The sequence below is a fragment of the Diabrotica undecimpunctata genome, chromosome 8, assembly GCF_040954645.1.
Source record: "Diabrotica undecimpunctata isolate CICGRU chromosome 8, icDiaUnde3, whole genome shotgun sequence".
NCBI lineage: Eukaryota > Metazoa > Arthropoda > Insecta > Coleoptera > Chrysomelidae > Diabrotica > Diabrotica undecimpunctata.
In genome coordinates this window covers 20,581,354-20,597,835 of record NC_092810.1, presented here as the reverse complement: position 1 = coordinate 20,597,835, position 16,482 = coordinate 20,581,354, and the positions used below count along the sequence as shown (strand labels likewise).

Here is a 16,482-nt window from a genome sequence, read left to right as displayed (position 1 = left end):
GGCAAATGAAGAGAAATTTTTCTTTTCGCATGATTTTATTTTTTCGCTATTATTAGAATTTTGTGGAATCATAAAATAAAAACCAATAAATTGCAGTTGCATTTAAGATATATGGATTTGGATTATTCTGTGAAATTACCAAAAACTAGCCGTTTGCTGAGATTTGATGGTCTATACCTGATCCAGGCTGCAGGTAGGCCAGTGATCAGTTTACCAATCTCTTAGGGTCTATTTTGAAAACCCTACTTTTATGGCGGTGATGAGTTTGTACTATGTACGAGGGTATTTATGGTAATTGGTGATGAGTTTACGTGTACCCCAATGCACAATGTAGGTTGTTTTTGATTTTGAAATACGTAAAAAATGAATATTTAAACATTGTGATATTTTTTCATGTCTGTTTATCAGACACGTTAAAAAATTAATTTCTAACAACGCTAAAACCAAAAAACGATTTAATTTGTAGAATTGCAACAGATTTTATTAAACTTTTTTTAATTTATCACTTTATCACTTTATTTTAATAAAAAAACTCTGCGAACCGATTATGATTTATACATTTTTTCATCGAACTCTTCTCAATTAACGAGTTTTTAATAATTTGACAAGCACCGAGCTTAAAATTATTCTTGCTCCCCTCGGTTTAATATCCGCCAGATTTTCCACCCCACTACATTCGGATATTTCCAATTATAAAGTTCAAACGTCACAAAACAAGAAAACTAACAAGTTTTCAAGTTTGCTTTGAATTTATGCAAAGTAATTATATTCTGTATTAGACGAATAAATTTTAAGAGAATGTTGAAGATTTATGGCATAGATTACTTTTTACTTAAAATAAATTTAAGATTATAGATCAAATATAAAGATTGGACGTTTATACCACATAAAAAAGTACACAGCAAATATTTTCCTTTTCACATACCTATAAATATGATTATTATTACAAAATTAGCGAGAAAACTAGAAGAGATACTGATATTATGTTTTAACTTAATAGACAGAGAACAAAATAATATTTTCCCCTGGTGTTCCCTCCACATTGTGCATCAACGCTCAACAATAAACCCGATTGTACCCGATCAAATTTAACACTGTGTAACCCTCCGTTAGTGGCGTGACTAAGAATGACATATTAAGTGACGTGGGGGACAAATGTCGCCCATTTTTAATTTTTTTTTATTTTATTTGTCACCAAACTTTATCAAAAAATTATTACAACAAAACTTTATTTTCAAATAAAAGATAATACATTCACATAACCTCATTTTGGTGACAGTTTATACAGATTTCTTTCAAATCGTCAACACAAACACATTTTCTACATTTGGAACAGAATTTTTTAGTGGTTTTACCCCAAACCCTTCCACATATATAACATCTTCCTTGGGATCCGGTTCTAGCTTCGGCTGGCTGCTCATCTTCCTCAATATCAAGCAGCAGTTTTGCACGTTGTCGTAGATACCTTGAAATGTTAGGATTTTGAGACCTTCGTTCTATTTGAAGTTTGATTAACTCTCAACTTAAGTTTAACAAGAACCGAACACGTACTATCTTCTCGTTTATATGATGGTGATATTTGTAAATGCAAAGAACAATATTTATTGTGGGGATGTTTACCAGATTGTGGAACATTACCATCGGCTGACGTCTAGTGTTGCGCGCAACATTACTATGTTGACAAATCTGGTCAATCAAGTCGACGCCAACTCTAGTCATATTATAAAAAGTCATGACCTCAGGTTTATTTTTACCTCCACTAGACTTATCTATATCAACAGTTGAATAAAATATGGATAAATAGAGTACAGTCTTGTTCTTTTTTGAACAATATGACACCAAAGCGCAGCATTCGTGAAAGCTAAATACGGAGGAGTGCCCCACTCTATTTCGTATTGGATGGAATATCTTTGGTATTTCCAGTTTATTTTTTCTAATCGTTTCTACGTAAGTTAGTTGTTTGTCTATAAAGAACCTTTTAGCCAAAGGAATATTGGTGAACCAGTGATCGCCTGTGATATTTGGATTGGATTTAGATACTAGTGTAACTAAAAGCAACACAACTTCTTCTCCCGAGTTGCTTACTTGGTAAGGACCTTCTGCATACTGCAGTCTGCTTCTGCAGTAAGAACTGCATACCTATATAGGCTTCCAAATTCAACGCTTAAGTTATCTTAGTATCAGTTAAAGCAAATATTTTCAACCCGTATTTAGACGGCTTAATCGGTATGTACTGCTTAAAGATGCATCTACCTCTAAATGCTAGAAGTTGTTCGTCGACTGTGAGGTACTCACTTGGTGAAAAGTAAGCTTGAAAATTGTTAAAAAGTAATTCTAGCACATCTCTCATCGGTGCCAATTTGTAAATGGCTTTTCGCTTATCTGTATCAATAACACTGTCAAACCATATGCGTCGCATCAAAAAGCGAAATCTGGATTTAGTCATAGATAAGTAGCAAGATTCCAGACCATGTCCCTTTGAGTTGTCTCAGAAACTGTGCAAGTTATTCCTGGATGATAGCAAAGACCTACGAGAAACATTAAACCAATAAATGCGCGAATTTCAGTTGAATCTTTATGTTGTTCATTTCGATCTCATTGGAAATTGTTACGGGTTCTATCTATATAAATATGAGTTTAATTAAATATTATGTTTTTCACTACTTCATCAAAAAAGAGACTTTGGATGTCAATTTTTATCTTTTTTTCTCGAGCAGTATCTTTTGGTTCTGGCAAATGGCATTTTATTGTGTTATGTGCACAAGTTTAAACGTTTTTTACGCGGCATCTTTTTCTCCATTTTGTTCCATCTTTTTCCGTGTAATACTTTTTCGCTCGATTGTCAATTCCTTTACTTTCAATTCCACTAGTATCACTTCTGTTCACTTTCAGTAACGTGGTCTTCTTCTCCAAAATCACTTTCGTCGTCAGTATTAGATCCGTTTTCGTTATCACTTAACTCCTCCATTTAACCATTTTAACCAAACTTCAAGATCGTTTTTTTTTTTTGATCGGTTTGTCCAAAACAAACAATTATAAACAAGTAATTAAGAATATAAATGATGGTCGTGGTCGATAGTCTCTTTTAAATAAATGACAAAACTAAACTTTTGTCTTTAAAACGGCTAACTCTACCTTAATCTCCTTCGATTGTGACCTGTTTACCTCTCTTGTACTTCTCAGTTTTTCCAAATATGCCTGCTCTCTCCTCTGCCGATCGCTTTTGATAAAACAATTCTATAACTACATTCTCCAACTTCTCACTCAAACTCCTAACTCCGGGAACAACTCCTTTACTTCAGACACAAGGATATCTCAACTGATCGACTTTAACTTCTTTTGCCTGTTGCCACAGTTGGAACTCTTTCAACAAACATGAAACACAACTTTTCACAGAATTTACTTTTTGGAAACCCTGTTAATTAACACTGTCATATCAGAAAAACTGTAGTGTCGTCTCCGGGTCTTTAAACCGCAATACCTAGTCTCCTGGCAAGACTCACATCGACCCCTCAAAACTCTCTCTATATTTTCTAAACGAATCAGAACACACAAATATCCCTCTCATTCCAGCAGTTTTGTACCAATCAAATTTGAATATTGTCACAAAAGAACCCACTCCTACCAAAACGTTATTAGTCAAACATTACTTAATAAAAGGTCTCAAAAGTTTGTTTACTTTCTAAGACAAAAATAAGCAAACATCTGCCCAAACAAATTCACTAATCCTTTGGCTTGATACATTTTCTAATCGTTTTTGTTACGCCTTACAATACAAAGGTATCTTAAAATTTCATTCAAATTATTTGTTTACAAATTTTAAATCTGCAATGAATGCAGATATTTGTCTTTGTCTCTACACAATTATAGTTCACTAATTCGAAAAACCCTTAATGTCCCTCACACCTGCTTGATATTACAAACTTAATATTACTTTGTGCAGGGTGTTTGAGATTTTGACTTTTTCTTTAATACAGTTTTCCATGTTGTTGGAAGCCTTTGGACATCATGTCTTTGGTTTAGACTATTGGGATTTTTTCTATTGCTATTGATTCTTTGATTTTGCTAATTTCAATGTAAGCTAGCATCGTAGTTTGGTTTGGGTTTATTGTATGTCCTGTGATTGAGACATGTTGGGAAAGAGACGATGTTTTTTCTCTCCTTTCGGTGGCATTTCTATGTTCTTCTCTTCTAACATTGATTCTTCGGTTGGTCTGTCCGATGTACGATTTGTCCCAGTCCCCACATGGAATACATATTATGAAATGATTTGCAGTGCTGCTAAAAATAAAATAATAATTTGATCCTGACTATCTAAACATCTTACTTGACAACGGTGTACGGTAGATACCTACTCAGAAATGCCCGGCACCTTATGAAGAAGAAGAAGAATTATCTAATTACTTCTGATGTTCTACATCTGGTATTACACTAAAACAAGACGAAAAAAATTCACGTATATTAATTATGCTACAAGAAGATTATAGTTTTTTAATTAGATTTTTCTTCACCCACAATGAAATTAAAACTTTTTAAGTAACATTCCGGAAGTCTAAAAAGAGAAGTTTCGCCAGCCCGGTCGTAATTTGCACGGCATCGTTAAGTAAAAAACATAAAAGGGAATACAACATTAACGGTAATGGGAATTTTTTAAGATAAATGAATTACTGGCTTGCAGAGATATTATCTGTCATCCTGATCTTACAAAATAAATGTGTGGGTGGTTTTTAACGGTATTTTAAATGTAATTTATTCAGGATGTCGCGTCGAGGTTTAATATATTACGTAGCTTCTGAAACATAGTATCAAAAGAATTTTTTTATTGATATTTTATTTTTACCAAAGCTAATTATAGAATACGTTCCAGACACTGGCAATCCGGAAATCATAAAAAAAATAAATAAAAATTAATAACCCATTAGTGCCCAGATTATTTTTTCGCAGTTTTTGATGTGATGCTAATATTTTTTTGGGAGCAGTTTTATTAAAAAACATAAAAATAAATGATTTTACGCATTTGGATTAATAAATCACTTAGTATATGATGTTACATATATGAAACACTATGAGCTAATGGGTGCAAAAAATACAAAATATATCTGTAAACAGTTCTATTTATTTAAAAACTGAAAATAATAAAAATTTGTGTGGTTTGTGTGCTAGGTAACGAAACAATCAATACAGAGACCTAAGTTACATTTTTTACACATCGTGCGTGTTAAACTTTTGCAAAATCTTCCCTCAACGTCTTCTTTTGTTGTTTGGAATTTTATCCACTAGGTGTTTCATCCTATCATATCTAATTTCATCGGCTACTCTTTGCACATTAGACGATGGAGGTGGAGTCCTGCCAGTGCCTTTAGAAAATGACGAATATTGACTGAAATATCAAGAAGCCATGTAAACAATACCCAGTACCATTTTCTGTTTCTAATTTAAATCTTTTACTGTCCTACATTCTGATCCATTCGATCAGTACCACCCATTTTATTGTTATGCTCTGCATGTACTGCTGGTCTGCTAACGTGTAAGTGTTATTTTCCTTTTACACGAATAACGTCTAATATTTGTTATTGGATTGATGCCATATCTATTTGAAGTGGATTTATCTACCCACTTAGCTACTAGTACAGCATCCGTCTTACTAATAGAGTATCCCCTTTCCTTTTTCTGAATATCTTTTTTAGCTAATAAAGAATAGATTCTAGGTAAACGGTTTTCTTATAGTCCTCGTGCCTCCGTATCCTTTCAAACGTAAATAAGACAATAAGCTAAAAAGTAAAAGTAAATAAGGGCAAAAGAATTTAATATGAAAATTTCATCTCAAAAAACTAAAACAATAGTAGTCAGCAAAGAACCAATCAGATGTAAAATAGAAATTGATGGCATTAGTATTGAACAAGTAATGGAAATAAAATATCTGGAAATTACAGTGTCTAGCTATGGAGACCTGGACAAAGAAGTGAGAGATCAAGTACAAAAAGCAAATAGACTGGCAGGATGTCTTAATAACAGTATATGGCGAAACAAACACATTAACACTCAGATGAAGTCAAGAATGTATAAAGCCAATGTAAGACCAATAATGACATATGCCGCGGAGACAAGACCCGACACAGCCACAACGCAAAGGCTACTGGAAACGGCAGAGATGAGAGTACTGAGAAGGTTTACAGTAAATACGCTGAGAGATCGAAAGAGAAGTGAGGACATTAGAAGAAAATGTAACTTAAATTGTATAAATGAATATACACAGGATAGAAAAAAGAATGGAATAACCACATAAGCAGAATGGAGGAGACCCGTGTCGTCAAAATAGCAAGAGATAAGTCACCAATCGACAGAATAAGTATCGGACGACCGCGCAAAAATGCAGTGACAACCTTTCATAGAGGTATTAATCCGCCAATGAACAAGCAGAATTGCTTAGAAAGAGAAAAAAGAAGAAGAAGAAGAAGCTTTTACCTTGATAAATTAACTTCTCTGATTTCTTCGTAAAGTTGAACTTTGTATCTAGACGGACTCCTAGCTATTTAACCGAATCTTTTGATCGGATGATGTTTTCTTGCATCGTGACACTTACTATTTACTAACTGGGTTGTTTTCTTGTTTAAAAATGATTGACTATGTTTTTTCGGTGTTAATCTTGAATTTTTACTTCTCCGTAAATTCTGAAATTTTTCCTAAACTGAAGTGGTTTTCTAAAATCTGAAATATTTTTATGTCTTCTCTTCATGTAATATAAATTGCGATATCATCTGCAAAAAAGGCTGTGTTAGTTCTTGCATCTGTTGGTGAATCTGAAATAAATATATTATTAAAAAATGGGTTATAGTATACTGCCTTGAGGCATTCCTTCGTAGATTTCTTGCATGCTAGACATTTTTTGATCTGCTGAAACTTCTATTAGTTAAATATTAGTTATAAATATTAACTAAGTAGTGAGGTAATCTAGTTCTAAAAAGAAAACACAGATACGATTTGGTTTCACGTATAGTGCGTTTGTGTATCCGCTTATACGTATTTCACCCTAAAAGGGATCTTCGGAGCGGCTATTCACAACCTGTCTGAACGTGAAAATAATATTTCCTGTCATATTAGAAGCAACTATAAAATGGTTTCGATCTGGACAGAATATTTAATTTATTCCTAACTATTCCTTATTTATTCCTATTAATAACGGGATGATGAGAAAAGTTGAAGTTTTCGAAATGTGGCGTTATAGAATAATTTTAGTGCCTTGCATAACCGAATATTTTATTTAATTATGTAACAGACAATACAGCCGTGACGGTTCTGGACTGCCGGTGATGTTTTACCATCACGAACATTAGTGAGGAGTGAAAACATTTATTGCCTATACTATTTGAGATGTAGATTATTATACAGGGAATATAGTTTAAAGAGTTGTCGTTTTACCTTCAAAAATACACATTTCTTTGTCCATTATTATAATTTTCTTGTTAAAATCTCTGAGAAATTTCTAAGTACGTGCTAAACTTAACATTACTGTTTCATTACATTTACATTAAAATTTGTTAAACCAGTGTGCTTTTTACATATCAGCAACTTACAGTTAGTTAGTACAATAATGTTGGGTAAACCTGTTCTTCCTTATATGGCAAAAAGAACATATTGGTTTTATAGTTGGAGTTGCCCCTTGAGAAACTGATGACTTTTCTTCGGTGATATTTCGGATTCTGAGTCTTAACGGAAAAGGCAGATTTGGGATATTGGAACGTCGTTGAAGATAGTACATTAAAAGTTGCTTGCCAAGCTCTGCAATGTAGCTTCTTCGAGATGTTACAATATTAGTGTTATTGTTGTAAATTATTTAGCTGTTTATAGTTGAAATATTTAGTAGGCTGCAAAAAACAGTAAACGGCCAGCGATTGCTAAATCGAGTCACCGAGTATTCTGCCTTCATTTTATTAACAACATCCTCTCCGCCTTTTGTGAGGTTGTAATCAGTAATAATCTCTGGCTTCATGGTATGCTATTTGGTGTTTTTATCACTGAAACCATCGCTGTGTAGTGTTGAAAGTATTAGTACATTCTTATTTTTTTGGCACATATGATACAAGTACACATTTGTTTCCATCGTTTCCATCGTCTTCCTTTTACGTTTGTCAACTTAGGGGGAATTTGTTGTTTGTTTTTACGCAAAGTACCTATCGTTGTCAAACAATGATCGTTCAATAAAGAGTTGGCTAAGAGTACAGAGGAAAAGTAATTATCCGTAGTTACATTTTGATTGGTTCGACTTATGGGTCGTATAAGTCTTTTTACTACACTAGATGCATCGTTGTGTAGTCGATATGTGGTCCTTCAGGTTGTTTGCCGGGGTACATTTCGAGATTTTGTGTGAAAAATGTTCTAGCGTCCACCAAGGCATAAATCTTGATTCCTTTTTTCGCTGACCACGAAACGCTTCCAACATTACATCTATGGTCACATAGAATCCAGGAGTGTATGCAGATAAACAGTTAGTGACAAAACATTTTATATAGTTCTCGAATGGATGCAAAATTATCAACTGCCGAATTTTCTTGCCTCTTAGTGGCGTCGTCAAATTTTACAGCTTGAATTATTTGGTGAAATCTTTTCTTTGACATAGTAGCTGCAAAAATATCTGGAGCTGTGCTATTTAATTTCCAGAGTTCATCAGTATTTAAATGTTGCGCTTTCTTTACCCCAGCAAAGAACAAAAGTCCGATAAATGCTTGCATTTCCTCGTAGTCAACACCAGGACAATTTCTAGGGAGAGTATAAAACACTCCCATCATATCCAGTTTTTGATTTGTATATTTTACAATATTATTAATCATAGAATCCGAGAAAAACAATTTCCAGCATTCTAATATGGTTTTGGCGCCTTTTGCTTTTGCTTTTACCCCAAGTAAGTTCGTAACAATATAACAAGCTTCGGTCTTACCTTTGGGAGTGTGTTTCTTATGTTTTAACAATGGTGTTTTATCTTTGCATAAAATCTTGGATAACCATCATCTTGGCCGCTTTCTTTCCTGGCATCTTCAGGATCACTGGGCAGATCTTGTTTGTACTGCTCAGAATCTGTATTGTGGATACTGTATTCAGAATGAACATCTTTTAAGTCATTATCAAAATCTAGTGGTTCCACATCGCTGTCTATCTCTTCATACCATTTTAGTAACTGGTTTTCCATTTTATTGTCCATATTTACCTGCAATAAACCAAAATAGCGCTTTTAATAACGGATGCTCAACAATCTATAGGTATTTCACTAAAATCTCACCTTTTATAATAATATTATAACTTTTCTTAAGTGATCTCTCTAAAAATCAACACACGCCAACACTCGAGTAGTTAGATTTTTTCTAACGCTCCGACAAAAAGATTTGAACTAACAACAACTGCTGTCGGATATAAGATAATAGGTTCTCCCACCATTATTTAACATAGTCTTAACGAGTCTTTATAGGAGTATTCCTGCTTGCAGAACCCAAAAGAAGCAATATTTCGAAAATTAAGGCGAAATATATAAAAATGTTAGATTTTTACTAACGGTGCGAGTGATGGATGGTTAAGAATAATAATTGTATTTATATGAACTTTTTGGGCCTGCGTAGCGCAAGCGGTAGGATGCTTGCCTCGCAAGCCGGTGGTCCGGAGTTCGAATCCTACCACCGGCAAGAATAACTAGACATTTTTAAAAATGTCTATAGGCCCCAGGTCGACTCAGCCAGAATAAAATGAGTACCTTGGGTAAAACCAGGGGTAATAATAGGCGGTTGAAGCGTCGCACTGGCCATGTTACCTTCCTTGTATACCGTAGGCCCTAGATATATCAGACTACCCTGCTATACTCCCGAAGCCGCGAAACGGTATAAAACGGGAGACTATTATATATTATGAACTTTTTTAAAACGAAAAGTGTCATAAAAGTTAAAACAGATGATTCAATACTGTTATTAATTAAGTGACATTTATGACCCTTAAATTTTGACAATCGTTGCGAATCGAGTCTTTTATTGACAAATATTCTTTTAATGTTTTACTTCTGATCTATAACTAACACGTTGTATATTAGAATGGGGAACAAAGAAATCGAAATAGTATGTTATGCAAACAACGCCGCATGTGAAATCGAAATTGATGGAAAAATAATAAAGCAGGAACCAAGGTTTGGATATCTGGGAATGGATATGACTAGTTACGAAGATGTTGAAGAACAAGTACGACAACAAATCTTAAAAGAAAGTAAAGCGGCGGGATCTCTTAATGACACAATCTGGAAGAACAAACACCTAAGACAAAACACAAAAATAAGAATCTATAAAGCAGCAATTAGATTTATATTAACATAAACGGCGGAGACAAGGGCTGACATATCTAAAACGAGACGACTACTAGAAACAACAGAGATGAAAATACTCCGACGAATATCAGGGAAAAGTTTGTTGGATAGGGAGAAAAGCAAAAACATACGAAGAGCATACAATATAGAAGACATAAATGGATGGGTGACAAAACGGAAACAAGAGTGGAACAAACACATTAGTAAAATGGCAGAGGATAGGGTAGTACGAATAGCACTAGATAAGTCATCAAATAGACGAAGATGTATTGGAAAACCAAGAAAAAGATTGTGTGATAATTTAAACATTTTAGGAGGCTAATATTAAAGAAGAAACAGGATACAAGAAGGAAGAAGAAGACTTTTTATTTAATGTCTGTGTTCTTATCTTGTGACGCTACTTGTAACGACGCCATCTTGTGGCGCTATTTCCGTGACGCTAGTTTCAGCATTTTATTATAGGGGGAGAAGTAAAACAACGTCAGTATAGAAACTTTGCTTCAAATAGATTTATGTGTTGGGTGTTACAAAATTAATCAACCTAATAAAGTCGTACATGCTACATAAAAAGTTAAGAAAATAATATTATTTTGGATAAAATATCGTTAAGGAATTGAATTGAAAATTACGACCGAGAAATAAGAGAAAACCATTTTTTATTTACGTAATTTTGATAGATTGTTGAGAAACTCTTTCTACCAAATAAACATAGCAACCACCACGAGCAAAAACTTCTAAAAGTTATTAGTTTTTTTTTTCTGAACAGACGCAGAGTTACTACGTGCCTTCGAGTGTCCTCGATTGTGTGGGTTGATGACACCAAAACGTGACTGGTAACTTGACACTCAACTTTTCTTATTTTCCGCGGCAACTTGGCATCATATTTCAAATTATTCCTATCTCCGCAAAGTGGTTGTTAGCTTCAAATATGAGATATCAAAAATCAGGTATCTCGTTATTGTACGTAGGAGATGCACTATTTTTTATAAGATGCAGTTTACTGTAGCAAACTACGTTATTATTGGTAAATGTTATAATATACGGCTGTCTAAAAAATATTGGAATATTTTGTCACTTTATTAGTATTTAAATGAAACTTTAAAATTAAAACTGGATATGTTGACATTACATGCTTAAGCTAACATTTTCTCTTTATTATTGACACAACAATATAAAGCTAGCTTATTAATTGCTATAAGCAAATTACTTTAAAAACTTTACACAAATACACAAAACTTTAATTGAATCCGTCATTTTGAAAAAGGGCCACCTCCACTTTTTTAAATTTCACAGGAGAGGTAAAAAACTTCTTATCTTCATTACTATTAAGAACTTAAGTGTTTTTATGTATTTTTTGGTTTTATGATTTACTATACAAACCGAGGAATATTATAAAAAGATATTTTTTAATTTTAAAAGACCTACCAAATTTTTTTTGTAAAAGAAATGATCCGTTTTCTAAATGAACAGGTAATAAAAGTAAAAATAGTCAATAGGTATAATATGAATATTGTTTATTAGAAACACTAAACTGCTACACTTCTTCTTCTTCTTTTGGCATCATAACCCTGGATGGGTCTTTGCCTGTCTGGCTATGTCCTTCCATTCAGATCTCTCGTGTACCCTTCTTCTCCATTGTCTTATGTTCATTGTTTTCAGGTCGTCTTCCACGTCATCCGTTCTGGGCCTTCCTTTTTTTCGCCTTCCTATGGGTTTCCATTGTAACATTTTCTTTGTTGTTTTTGCATCGTTTTGTCTCTGCACATGTCCCAGCCATGACAGTCTTTGACTTTTCACAAATCTTACAATGTCATAACCTCCATTTAACTCATTAACCTCGTCGTTTCTCCTGATTCTCCATGTGCTATCTTCCTCTTGTACCGGGCCATATACTTTCCTCAGTATTTTTCTCTCGAATGTCCTGAGTTGGGCTTTATCTTTTTTCGTCATTACCCAAGTTTCACATCCATAGGTTACTACGGGTCTAATCAGTGTTCTGTAGATAGTCACTTTGGTTCTTTTGTCTAATAATTTCGATGTCATCAATCTTTTATTAGCATAGTATGTACGATTCCCGCTGGAAATACGTGCATTAATTTCGCTGCTTACGGAGTTCTTCTGATTGATTTCTGTGCCGAGATATGTAAAGGCATCCACTCGTTCGATAGTATAGTTGTCTATTGTGATATTATTTTCATTGTCAGTTATTCTTTTGACTGTCATATACTTCGTTTTTGCTTCGTTTATTTTGAGACGTCTTTTTCTCGCTTCAGGATCAATTTGTTTGAACACTTCCATTAGTCGTGGCTTATTCCTACTAATGATGGCTACATCGTCTGCATATGCAGTAATTTGTACTGATTTGGTGTTTATATGGCCGGTTATATTGGTTTTTCTGATGACTGCCTCAAGAACTAGGTTGAATAGCATGGTTGATAGGGCATCTCCCTATCTTACTCCCATGTTGATGTTAAACAGGGGAGTCAGTTCTCCATCTACTCTGGCTGCGGCTTTTGAACCCTGCAACGTCATTTTTATGAGGCTGATGTATTTCTTAGGTATACCTAGATTACAAAGGTCTTCCAGCATTCTGTCTCTTTTTACACCATCAAAAGCTTGTTTAAAGTCTATATACATATTATATAGGTCTATGTCGTATTCATAAGCTTTTTCTTGTATCGTTCTTAGTATGAATATGTTATCTGTAGTGGCTCTATTTGGTCTGAATCCATTTTGATAATCACCAATTATATTTTCAAGTATTCTAATAATCTATTGTAGATTATACCAGAAAGAATTTTGTATATTACATTTAGCAATGTAATTGGCATAATTCTGGCATTCCCTCTTATCTCCTTTTTTATATATTGGCTGTATGAGGCCAACTAACTGTCCTTTCCTCTGGCATTTGCTCCTTCGTTCATATTAATGTTATTAGGTAATGGATTCTTTCCCAGAGTTCGGATCCTCCATGCTTTAATAATTCTGCCGAAATTCCGTCCGTTCCTGGTGCCTTATTGTTTTTTAGTTTATTTATTATCTGAACTACTTCTTCATAACTCGGATTTTCGATGTGCAGCTCCGCCGTATAATATATTGTCTCTTTCTGATCATTTTCGTTGTCTGCATTTAGATTTTCTTCGAAATATTGTTTCCATCTCATTATAATTTTTTGCTTCTCTGTTAGTAGTTCTCTGTCCTTGTCTTTGCATATCGTTTTTTTGGTCTAAATGACCGTGTGCTTTCTTTTGAACTGCTACACTAAATTTAGAAAATAAAACCAAAAGGATTTAAAATAAATAAGGATAGTTTAATTGTCTCCTTGTTCCGCTTCTTCGGCACTGGTAGTAGATCATGTTGTAGAATGGCTTGAATGGCTTGATTATTGATTATTTAAAATGTATTGTAAAAGCCTTCAATTTGTTTATGTTAATTTGAATTTTCCCCTGATAGGCAGGAAGACTTTGAGGATCAGGTACAAACATGGGTGAACTGCCCTTTTATTGAGATTTTAAAAGTTAAAAGTTGAAAGTAAATAGTAATTTTTTTGAACTTCTTAGTCAATACTAGGGCTAGAATATATCGAATAACAGTATTATTACGATTCTGACCTGAACGTCCGTCACAAAAGAGATGCAGCTCTTCAAAGTTGTCTGGAATTTTGTTGATTATATAGTCATTTAAAAAAGAGCAAACTTCATCGTGGCATCTGTGTCCTTCGCCTTAGTGATAATAGTAACAGGTCGCTTTGTTAGATTTAACCCTAGATTGCCACCGTTACCCGGTAGTCGCTTGTTGCCAGGCATACGTAAATTTTACGTGTAATGGTTAAAAATGGAAAACAGTTTGTTTTAAGATTTATTAAAAAAAAAACACGCTAATCTTCATAATAAAAAAGACACTAAATACCTTAAAAAAATAAACAAAAACTTCTTGCTTCATGTGGAAAATTCTTCAGAGTTTTTCAACACAGTGGACATCTCTTATTTTGATTTTCACCGCAAATGTGCTTGCATATGAGGTATTTTACTTTTGTCATCCTTTTCTTATATGGAAAGAGATAACAGTACTTTCTAGATGCTTCCGCAGCCTCTTCTGAGGTGGATGACTGCTCTGCTTTTCCTCCTGATACATCAGTAATAGTTGCTGCTGATACTCTATATCCCAAAAATGTAGTGTCGTTTTTGCCGAACTGACACTTTGCTGGATTAATCACAACGCCAAATTGCTTAAGTCTATTGAAAATTTCTTCTAAATGCGATATATGTTGCTCTTCGGATTCTGGCATAGACGTAGGCGAAATCAAGACCACGTAAAATTTCGCTGGAAGGTCTGCCCTGCGTTTCTTAAACCAAAAGGCATATATAAATATTCGTACATTCCAAATGGTGTGGTAACGGAAGTTTTTGATATATCTTCGGTGGCTACTGGTATGTGGTTGTATGCTCCAAATAAATTTATTGTAGAGAAAATGATCTCACCAGCTAGCGACTGACCGAAGTCTTCGATGTATGGAATTGGATATTGATCTGGAATAGTCCATTGGTTAAACGTCGATAATCTCCGCAGGATCTCCATTTCTCACCTTTCTTTGGGACCATATATAGTGGTGTAGACCAGTTACTTTTTGATGGTCTTAAGATGCCTAGTCGCAGAAAATTTTCGAATTCTTTTTTAGTCCATTGCAATTTGTCAGTTGCTAATCGTCGAGGCTTAGAGAAAACGGGTGGACCTGGTCTTGTATGGATGTGGTGCTTGGTTTGATGTTGAATGTCTTTCAGAATAAACAAAATGTGTTCGAAGAGTTGTAATACTGTCTGTTAAGCACTGGTTAGCAATGTCTACTAGGAGAGCGAAATGTGATAAAAAATCAGCTCCTATAATAGGGTTTGAAATATTCGCCACTACAAAACGTCATGTAAAATCACGCCTTAATCCGATATTTAATGTCAAGTTAACATAACCGTATGTTCACAGTATCATTGGCCGTATACAGTTTAATATGAGATCGTTTTATTTAACCCTTAACTACTATGGCCAAAAATAGTAACATTTGAACCATGGCAGGGTCAAATTTGACCCCCCATTGTTTTTTGTATCAAAAAATATTCTTTTTTAACTTGTTTTATTTAAAATTATTTTGTTTACAGCTACTTTTACATTTATATAAAAATAAAAGAATTTGGTTAATTAGATATAACTTTATTTAAAAAAAACTTTTGTATTCAGTCAAATTAACATAGCTATGCACTTTCTGGAATTATAAGAAAAATAATAACAATGTGCAGTTTTTTTATATCCAATGGTGAAATCTAGGTAACATAGCTCCTACCTAAAATAAAAAAAATCGATTTAGATTTCGTATCTCAAAAATGACAAGCATGATTTTACCTTAATTTTCAACGCAGCTTATGCATAACGTCTGTATGCGGGAATGATTTTTGCAAATAAAATCTAGACATTTATCGCACGATGAGCTTTCTTTCTTTTGGTTTTTGTAATAAGGACATATTTTACACCTTCCCCTCTTTTTTCGTCATTGTGGCTCTGTATTTGCGGCAGGCATTGGTTCCTGAAGTCCGGAAACTTTAAAAATGGCACTACGAATTTCTCTCGGTAAACAAGTTTGCAGAGCTTTACGAGTTAAATGGGCCTTAATAAGTTCTTGACCTAAAGTGGTTAGAAACAATTTTCTTTCCATTATTTGATTTTGCTGAACTCCATTGAAAATTACGTTACCATTTAATCCTGCAATGTCCAAAATGCGAAACCATATTACTTGAGACCATCTACAAGTTCTTCTGCAAGTTTTATAGCATGCACATTTCTTATCCAATGAACCCACCCCACCTTTTGTCTCGTTGTAAAAATTTATAATCTCTGGCTTTCCATTAACCATTGTATTGGAATAATGCATAGTTGACACTAACAACATTGAACGATTTTTCTTAGGAACAAAAGATTCCTCTCTCGCTTCCTGTAAAACCAAATAAGGCAGAATTAGGTGGCCTGTTTTTTTGGGGTTGAAATTCAGCAGGAACCTTTTTTTTATTTCTTTTTAGAGTTCCAACATATGAAATTTTATGGCTTCTCAGTTTTTTTATGAGCTCAATGGACGAAAACCAATTATCTGCTGTTATGTTTCT

General features: G+C 34.0%; 1 protein-coding gene across 1 annotated transcript in view; it reads left to right on the top strand.

Annotated features, from left to right (window-relative positions):
- The window catches only part of LOC140448721 (uncharacterized), a 368,374-nt gene that overhangs the window by 126,463 nt on the left and 225,429 nt on the right, over nt 1-16,482 (top strand). The gene's annotated exons all lie outside the window — the stretch shown is intronic.